We start from the raw sequence: 10,625 nt of genomic DNA on the forward strand, positions 1-10,625 counted from the left end.
GGCTGTTTCAGCCAATGAATTCCCTACAACGTGAACGCCATCACGTTGATGACTCAGTGAGTGTGTCACGTGAGTCTTTGGTAGTTCTTTTTTCAAAAGAGCTACTTGTTCCCAGAGCAGTCTCTGCTTTATTGGTGCATCTGTGTCATCTTTGTAACCGTTCTGAATCCATGTCTGCAAATCCTTGTTATATGCTTTGACGCAGTAATATGAATCTGACACTATAAGTGTCGGGAATTCGCGATCCGCATTATCTAGCGCCATTTTCAAAGCTACTATCTCAGGTTTTAGTTCTGAATTAGTTTCTACTGAGTGTGATTTTGTTAATAGAGGTCTTAGTTTACCTCCGCGCCACACTTCTTTTGTAATCTCACATGTGGGATTGTATGCATGTTCTCCCCAAACGGAGGGTTGAGCATGTCCGTCTGTATAGATTACACAGGCGTAATGTCGTAGAGGCAGAATGTCGATTGGCAGAGGATACGTCTTTTCATATTTTAGATTTTTTAATTCTTCTAGTTCTGGATCAAAGTAGTAGTATACTTTGTCCGTTGTGATTGAATTCACCCATTGTATCCATTCCGGATCCAATGTTGTTGATGGTAAATTACACGGTGTTGTTAATGCCTCAAAGGCTGATTCAGCTGTTCTGACTGTGATATGTCTACCGTCAGCTATGTCTTTTTCTCTAGCTATTGCGGTTTGAACTGCTTGAACAATTTTTCCTTTGTTGCTGAATCTCTGTTCAGCTTTCGTGTACAAGTGTGATTTGAATGCAATTGGTACCTTTTCTCCCTCATTAGAGGTTAGGTATGTGAATCCGCATCTCCCTGGGATGACTCGGATCACAAGATTGCGTGTGTTATCACGTGTTTCTAATTTTGTTTTAATTAGCATGTCTGTTTGTAAGGATCTCAAAATTTCTGTGTGTGTTTGAGTCCAATTGGATCTTTTAAAGTCTGGTTTAATTAGATCATAAAGGGGTTTCACCCTTTCTGCGTAATTTGCAATGTATGTTCTTCCGAAATTTAGGAAGCCTAAAATTGACTGTAGGTTTTTTAGTGTTTTAGGAGCTTGGATTACGGCACATTTCTCTAGGAAATTGTCTGCCAGGCTTTTACCTTCACTTGATAGCTCATATCCTAAGAATAGGACCGTCAGATGGGCAATTCTGGACTTTTTGAAGTTGAATTTGTAACCCTCTGCAGCGAACCCAAGTATTATGGTGTTCACCCTTTTCAAGTGAGTCTCCAAGTCATCATCTGTTAAGTAAATGTCATCGACATAAGATAATGCTTCATCATCATATAGTTGTAGTAATTCTGTTACTCTCGCTGAGAATACCCCTGGGCTGTTCTTGTACCCCTGGGCTAACCGACAGAATTGTTTTTGAGTGCCATTTACTGAGAATGCAGTTAAAGATCTGCTCTCTGGTGCTATGTTTTGACAAAAGAATCCATTGGAGATGTCCAAGGTTGTTTTGTATTTTTTGCGCACTATGTTATTCATTAGTGCAGCACTGTGTGAGTTTTGCACTGCAAAGGTTTTGCAACATGTGTTAAGGTGTCGGTAATCCAAAACTAGACGGTACGAATTGTCTGGTTTGGAGACCGGAAACAAAGGATTGTTCATTTGTGAGGTGCAAGTTTCAATCACCCCCTGGTATTCTAGCTGGTCTAGTATTTCATTTACCTGTTTTTTAGCTTCTTGCTTAATTGGGTACTGCCTTTGTGCAGTTGGTTGTGATTTTAACTGGATTTTGTGAGGAGGAGAATCCTCATCCCATCCTACATGATTTTTATATAAAGCAGGTGCTAAGGCCACTGCCCACTTTCTAGCAAGTGTGTATTTTTTATGAATCGGTATTTGATTCGAGAAGGCAGGCATAATTACCTCTTCGCCATGAGGGCACTCCCTGACAAATTCTGGTGGCCAGTCTTTTTCAGCTAGAAGGATGTCATAGCCCTTGGATAGGTTATCCCTAAATAGTCCCCTTATTTTCCTAGTCTTATCTCCCTCTATACGTAATGTTATCTCGTATATCTTGTGGGGCTTGCTAACTCTGGTATCTGCAGTTTCCACTTGAAGGTATTCATTCGTGTCCACTGTCTCCAGGTGATTCATAAGGACTTTGCGAGCTATGCTCACCTCTGCTGCGCTGTCTAGCATTGTCTGAGCCCACTCTCCGTTTTTCAGTTGTGTCCTCAGTATTCTCGGCATTGTTAACTACCTTGATACTGGCTACCTTCTTTTTTGGAAATTGTAATTTCTTTTTCAGTTGAGCAGGTTCCTTGTCTTTGGACTTGGCGTGCTGTTCTGATCGTCCTCTTCTTTCCGATTTCTGCGAGGAATTCTGAAAAGATTGAGAGGGACGTGTATCAATGTCTTGATATCTATCAGGTTTTTTAATATTATCCCTATTTCTAAGGTTATATCTATTCCCAGAGGGGTCACTCTGGGGTGACCTTTGTCTTGGGTTTGGAGATCTCTCTCTTCGCCTAGGCGACCTTCCTCTGGACTGGAATTTCTTTTCTTTAGGATTGGATTGTTTGTTTCCATCCCAGTTCTTTTTTGGTGAATTATTATTATTGTTAAAAAACATTTTTTCTGGACTTGTAGTCAGTTGCGGTTTTACTGGTATTCCACCTAGACTATCTCTGCCTAGTTCTTCATAGGATTTTTCTATGATTCTGGCAATTTCAGCTGGTTGGTCTGCTATATCTGTCTCTTTTAACCTCTGGCGGATCGCCACGTTTGCTGCTTCACCCTTTATGTTGGCTAGTAATATAGCCGAGACCTGCTTGAAGTCTTTCAGTAATTTCATACCAAGAGTTAAAGCAGGTTCTGGACCGTATTCATCTTGAATTTGTTTAAGCACATCTGGTATTACCGAAATGGATGGAACACCGTGCGTTTTTGTGTAGATGGAAGCAAAGACTGTACCCCAAGTGTCACAGTCCTCAATGTGTGGTGCGATTCCCATTGGGAGACATATAGTCAGAATCCTGTGTTTTTCCAGCGGGGTGGTGTCAGGAAACACCGCCTCTATTTGGGTAATTTTCTGTGCCAACCAGAATGGTATCTGTTCCCGTTTAGCTGGAACTTTACCTAGGCAGGATTGGATGTTCTGTGGTGTAATTTTATTTGTGTTCCCCTGGTGTGGGGTCAGCTGTGGTAGTTTAATCGCTGGCTGAATTGTTGAAGTCCGCATTACATACTGAACTAATTGTCTATGAATTTTTAGTAATTGTTTCAGCTGTGTTAATAATTCAGCTGCAGGCATCCTATCGATGTCTGGATGTGGTGTGTATCCGGCTAGGACCGGCCACGTTGCTCCTGGTCTTCCTAAAGGACCGAGCCTTGTAATGTGATTATTGTGTTTTAGGGCGCCATCAAATAAGAGCAAATGCTCTTGGAATTTGAGTGGTACTTCCACCTCCTCGAAAGTGTACGTTTCAGGAGGTTCCTCTACTTTGTAATAGTGGAAGTACTTTGTTACAGCATTTGCTGCTGGAAAATGTATCCATGTATAGTATACCTCTGTCTGCCGATATTCGTGTGCCTCAATTACGAATATGACTGTGCCACCTCTAGGTGTCAGTCCAGTTTTAAGGTTATAGATCTCCTTTTGGCGACCTGGATGAGTATTATATCCGGGTCTGCTGTTTGCATGGTAGCATCAGCATCTGCTATTTCAGTAGCTAATCTAATTGCCTCTCTTTCATCATCACTCTCTGCCATTTTACAGACAGGATGGTATTATGTTTGTTTGCAGATCAGGTTTCTTATGGAGACAGAGATTAGATGCACAATATTCTGGAACTGTTTTATCCTTCAACGTTGACTTGACCAAAAACCATACATAGGAGTTCCCTCCTGCGAGGTTTTGGAGGATATAACCTTTCACCCACTCCAGACGTCTTTGGAGTATTTGGGAAAAGGGGTCTGAGTGAGAAAGCACGACTGAGTTACTCTAAATGTCTTACGTTAGTTTTATCGCCCTTTCCAAACGCGTTGGGCGCCATGTAGTGTAGCTCCTATTTTCCCAATAGGCTCTGCGCATTGGAATAGTACCTACAGCAGTAAAGGCCTAGACCAGACGTTAACTAGGTCTACTACTGTCGATACTAGACTTAATTTTTGGGTTTGCCAGCTAAGCTCAGAGTTCGCTAGAAACTTTCTCGAATGTTCAAGGAAGGATTAACTCCCCTGATTAGACAAGAAGGGATTTAGTTTCTGACAACCATAGAACATGACAACTTTGCTCTCCCCTAATCAAGAGTCAATCTCAAGAGTCGTGTGAGCACAAGGCAATTATTTTACTCAGTCAGTACGTGCATTCTTAGTCTCATCAGAATGTAGAGAAAAGGAAGAGACGGGCGTGTTCAATAAAAGATGTTATTTATTGATCAGTCTCTTTTCTCGTACAAGAGAAATGGATCGATATTATTGCAATACTTATAGTTAAGTAAAGTGCATACATTAAAAGCAATAGTATAAAATAATACTGTAAAAACATTGATATGGTTTCTGAGCCATATGATGTTTTAAAATGATTAAAATATATTTACATACACATATACATTTGACTAAACGTACTCCACTGGTGTTTCTAAATACGCCTACCCCGTGTACCTGACCTAAGTCTAATGCGTGGGCGGGAATAGAAAGTTACAGTTTAAGTTAAGTTTGTTTTTGCCAAGTGAATAACTAAAGAATTCTCTGTGAGGGGTTATTCAGTTCTGTACCTGGAATTTAGGATGGATGAGGAATGGTATCTCTTTCTCTGCTCTCGATATTCCAGGCTGCCTGCGAGGGCTACCCGGAAGCGCCGGTGCTGGGTCTCTCGGCTTGAGATAGCAGCGCGTCTCTCAGCGCGTCAGGAAGGCGGGGCTGCTGCCAGCGGGGTCTGCTTCTGCTCTCGGCTTCGGCAAGTATGGCTGCTCCGTCTTGTCACCACGCGTGTGTTTGCATAGGGCAAGGTCGGCAATATTTATACCTTAAAGGTGCCGGGATTGACGTAAGGATGGACATAGGTACGTCAATAAAGATGTCATACGACTTGCTCGTTAGCACATTCTTTACTAAAGTTCTCTGTGAAATCAAAACAATGGCCGCACGGATTATCCAGGTTGTCATAGGTTTGATTTGTTATGAGAACGTTGTATGCCTTATCAGGGGCTGGAGGAATGTCGCTTGTCTAATTAGATCTCAAGCGTTATGACCTAATCAGATAACACGTTCCTGTGCCGGAGTGTGACTGCGTCAGATAACGGTATCTGCATCATGGGGGATTTCTTGCCTCATGGGCTGACTGTTAGTTAACTAGATAGTTAGTTTAACCAGAATAGGGTCAGGAATAGGGGGATCGATTCAGAACCTATAGAAATACACGACACGGTGTGATGTAGGTGTGGCGTGAGAGGTAGAGTATGAGTATTGCGGCTGTGTACGGAATGGTCTGGAGTCTGTGTAGGTCTTTGGAGATTCTAGTGTAGAGAGAGAGAGAGTGTTGCCGTAGTCCAGCCCACGCGTGATTAGTACTTGCATGACGTTCCATCTGGTGTTCTGAGGCAACCCTTTGAAGATCTTTCGCCACATGTGTAAGATGTGGAAGCAGGAGGTGCCCACAGTGTTGAAGTGAGACGTCATGTTGAGCTTGTTGAATAGGATGATCCCTAGATTTTTTACTTGATGTGTGGGTGTTGGTCCTACGTCTGACGTCCATCAGTTGGATTCCCATGGGGTTGCCAAAGTCCAATACTTCCGTCTTGTTGGAGTTGAGCTTCAGGCATTGCATCCAGTCTACATTTGGTGAAGTTGTTTCTGGTTGTGGTTGTCTTGTCCATCAGGGAGAGGATGAGTTGGGTGCCATCGGCGTGATGTGTTGTGATTGGATGATGTTGGCCACGGTGTTATGTATATGTTGAAAAGAGTGGGGCTGAAGGACGATACCTGTAGTACATCGCATATCATTTTCATGGTCTCTGGTGGAAGAGCGGGAACCTGACGCTTTTGGTTATCTCCGTGAGGAAGGAACAGATCTATTTGAGAGTGGATCCTTGTTTGCCAATCTCCTGGAGTCTTCTGATGAGGGTGTTGAGGGAGACCGTGTTAAAGGCAGCAGAGAGGCTGAGCAGGATGAGGGCCGCTGTTTCCCCTCAGTCCATGATGATTGGAATGTTGTTGATGACCGCGATGAGCACTGTTAACGACTCTCCGGCTCATCATTGCTTGCTTAACTATATCATTTACCTGGTATTGATTCCCCCTCCCCCTCTAACTGGATGAGTGGACTCCTTTCACTCCATTTTTGAGGAGACACCTTTTTTTATTTATTTTTCTTTCTATGGAGCACGCCAGAGCGATATGAACATGCCATGACTAAAGTACACTACCATCCAAAGTTCTGTAGGTTCTACCGAGATTTGAGCAGAAAACAGGTTGTACGTACGGGATGAGCCAGTGTTTGGGCACCTTACTGACGTGCAGGCATATATGATTTGGAGAAATGCAGATAGGTGTTGGGCCTGGATTGGTAAGACGTGGCCACCAAGGTGTGTTCTCTAAAAATGAGGGAAGGCTAAGCAAACGGTGCACGGAATGAGGGACTACTTGCTTCTCACAGGTACATACACTTTCTATCACATTCTTAATTTTTTTGTTTATAGATGTAACACAAAGCAGTCCTTTTATTGCTCTAGAACAGAGTTCTTAAATCTGTGGGGCGTGCTCCCTCAGGGGCCGCGACACCATGTCTGGGGGGCGCACTCCACCCTGAAATCTTACCTTTGTTTGTCTTTTCCTGTCCCTGTCGCAAGTCTTCCCCCATTTCAAATGCAAATTTTTGTTGGGCAGAACTCTGGTAACAGAGGGTTGGAGGAGGGAGGGAGGGGAATTAGATGGGGCCCATGCTTTGTCATGTTAAGAATGAACAGTTAGTTTTAATCATCCCAGGAGGGGGTTAATTTGTAGCGCTGAAATGCTTCAGCTGTAGGGGAAGGCAAAATTCTCCTCTGATAAAATCGAAAGCAAACAGACAGTCCTTTTCCTTTGGTTTGATTTCATGGAGCAGAGGAGACCCTTGCCTCCCACTGCAGCTGAAATGACTGTTAATTTATTTCAGTTTTAGGAGACATCCTGCCTCCCACTGCAGCTGAAGCATTTCAGCTCTATAAATTTAACCCCTTCCTGGAATGGTTAGCTCTTAGCAGAAAGGAGACAAAGTTTATTTTACAATTACACAGGCAGGCACACAATGCCCCACAGGGCTAAAATGGCTTCAAGTTGCCAAAAGAAAAATGCCAGCCAGCCATGTGTTTAAACAGCCTGCAAATTACTTGTCTTGACATTAAATATGCTTATAAATAAAGAAGTATTTATTCCTTTGTAATGTTACTTTTCTGTGTTTCTTCCCTTTTATTTTCAGTCATGGATCATTCAAGCAGCCCTAGAACATAATTAAAGGTGCTTTCTATTTATATGTTCTGTTCGAAGTATGCACAGACAAGTGCTGACAATACAGCTTTAGGTGACTGCTTATTTTTGTACCGCCTGGGACATCAAAATAATGAGCTGGCAATCCTAATTATAAAACTGGAAGTTTTTTGCCAGATCAGCACATTTATTTCCTCCACCCTGAACCCTGGTTTATGCCATAATAGCAATAGTTTAACATATCTGAAACCCTAACATATCAATAACCTGCTGAGTTACTACAAGTGTCTGGGTATGCACCCTGAATTCAGACAACTCACTCCTCATTCTCGCCCTTCACTTTTACGCTCAAACTGCCCTCAAAGTAGCAATTACAATGCACTCTCACTGATCCCGACGCACTCACACCAATCACCCACTTACCATGCACTCACAGTGACCACACTGGACTTATGCCACTCGCCCTGAACTCACACCAATCTCCCTTCACTTACCCTGCAGTCGCATGAGCACACCGCTCACTCTGCACTCACAGTGATCACTCTGCACTCACTTGCGCTGTTCACTCTGTACCTCACCCTGCTGTCACACAAGCACACTACTCAACCTGCACTCATGTGACACTTCACTCACCTGCCCCTCTCACTGCTCAATCTGTAATCTCACTCAAATAAGACCTTCATTACCCATACATCCATTCGTCCCACTCTGCACTTACATCCGCCCCCAAATTCATATGGTCTCCTCACTCACCCTGCAGTCACTCCTCTTACCCTGGCTCACTGTGCACTCACATGGGTAGCCCTGCCACCCACATAGTGCAGAGGGTTAATGTGCCTGCTACAAAGAATGTGTACCATGCAGATCAAATAACTGAGTGTGAGTAAACGAGTAGTGCTATAAAAATGTTTGCCAGAAAGGTGCTATAGAGAGAGGAGGTGCATTGTTGGTGAGTGGTAGTGAGGGAATTTATGGAGAAGGAGGAAATGGGGGAGGGGGCACCAAAAAAGACTTGCACCGTGTGCGATCAGTGCTAGAGCCAGCCCTGGCTGAAAGGTACTATAGAGAGACGAGGTGCATTGTTGGTGAGTGGTAGTGAGGGAATTCATGGAGAAGGAGGAAATGGAGGAGGGGGCACCAAAACAGAATGTTGTACTGTGCGTGATAAGTGCTAGAGCCAGGCCTGGCTAGAAGTGTTAGCCCCCACCTGAAGTTCGGGTCACACCACATCCTCATCAGGTGCCGGCATGAAATTGCCATCCAAGGACCCAATCTCTGCTTCTCAAGGGATAGAACACATGCGGTAAGCCAGGCACCTTACTCAGGATGCAAATGCATCCGCGGAGTTCTTCAAGATTCATCGCACAGCCTCACCCAAAACAAGGAATAAATTCACCGTCTGCATGACCAAAGTCGCTAACTAGATGAAAGCCAACTACCTCCAGCTCATCACTTACAAGACTATAGTAGTGATCTTCGAACAACTCACCATGGGACTCAAGGTAGTGTCCTGCGGAAATTGCACCCAAACCCACACCCAGCATCCATGCCAGGAACCTCAGAATTATCATCAGAACACTGGACATGACCACACATGTCAGTGACATCACTGCATCCTGTTTCCCACTCTAAATATGCTTTCAAAGATTTCCAAATGGCTCCCACACTAGTAAAACCATCACTTGCAGTAGTCACCAGCAAGATGGACTATGGGAAAGCCCTCTATGCCACGATCACCGAGCAACTCACCGGAAAACTACAAAGCATCCAGAACTCGACAGCCAGACCCAACCTCAGCTTCCATCACAGAACTCACATCACACCACAACTCTGAGAGCTCCACTGGCTTCTGGTACACAGACGCGCTCATTCCAAACTCCTCACACACATTCAAGGCACTACATGACTTAGGCCCCACCAACCTGAACAGTTGCATCTCCTGCCACCAACCACCATGACACCTTTCTTCTCCAGGACTCCTACTCGCAGACATCACACTCATACACGGAAGTGGATGAGGAGGATGGGTGTTCTCTTACATCGCTACTCAGGCGTGGAATGGCCTCCCACTCCACATCAGAGCCTCACCCTCTTGTCCTGAATTCCGCAAGTAGCTGAAGACCTGACATTTCAATTAACCATCCTACCAATGGCAGATCTAAGCACAAACATCTGCTCAGCGCTGTTGATAGTCTGTTTTACAATTACACATAATACAACATAACATAATATATGTCCTCCTGAAACAGCCACCACCACTCCGACACACTATATTCCAAGCTTTGTTAACCCATGATGAGCAGTATGTGATTGCCAACATGTACGTCACTCAGGATGCGAAGGGACTGTACTTAGCTGCCACACCACAGAACAGCTACAGCTCATCCACTTTTGCCTTCAGTGTTCACACCAGCGACGGAAACAGCATGCAGTGTAAGAGGTGAGGTGCAGCGACCAGGGTGCCTGACTCCAGACCACAGGGTTCACGGTTCGATCCCCGGCACCGGCGGCAGGTCTGCCCAGCACCATGTGACTCTGGGCAATAGCTCGCTTAATCTTCCCGACTGCCCCCAGCTCCGGGAAACCTACGGGTAGCAGTGCACTTTACAAATGCTGGTATTTCATTATTTCATATTTAACACAAGAACCTATTTGAAGGTATCGGGTTTCAGAAGGAGAAAGTAATTAGACTACAAATAGCAGAATCAATCTATCCAGTTGCTCTCTCATCCGAGGGTGTCATTCCAGCTCTGTCCAATAGGTTAAGCAGACTTGCTAAAGTTAGGGAAAGCTGATATCATTAAGAAAGTGTAGCAGCCCAGACTCTAGATATGCCCCTACCACACATCCCAATCGGTGAGAATGACACCCAGAACATACTGTAGATAACCAAGTGCCGGAGGAGAATGGTTCAGAGTGGTTCTCAAATGTAGACCTCAAGGCAGGGTGCGACCAACTACAGCTAGAACCACCAGTCCTAATATATCAGCTCATGGAGGCCTGTGTTGCTGCAAGGGATTGTACCTTGGAATCTCCAGTACAGCTGAGGTCTTTCAGAATACCATCCGAGATGAACGCACAGGCCTGGCAGGAGTAATCACAGTAAGCGATGATATCGTGGTCCACTCAGCAACAATCGAGGAGCATCACACCCACCTCCAGAATCTCTTCCAAACACTGAGCCAAAG

The sequence above is a fragment of the Lissotriton helveticus genome, chromosome 3_1 (assembly GCF_964261635.1).
Source record: "Lissotriton helveticus chromosome 3_1, aLisHel1.1, whole genome shotgun sequence".
Lineage (NCBI taxonomy): Eukaryota > Metazoa > Chordata > Amphibia > Caudata > Salamandridae > Lissotriton > Lissotriton helveticus.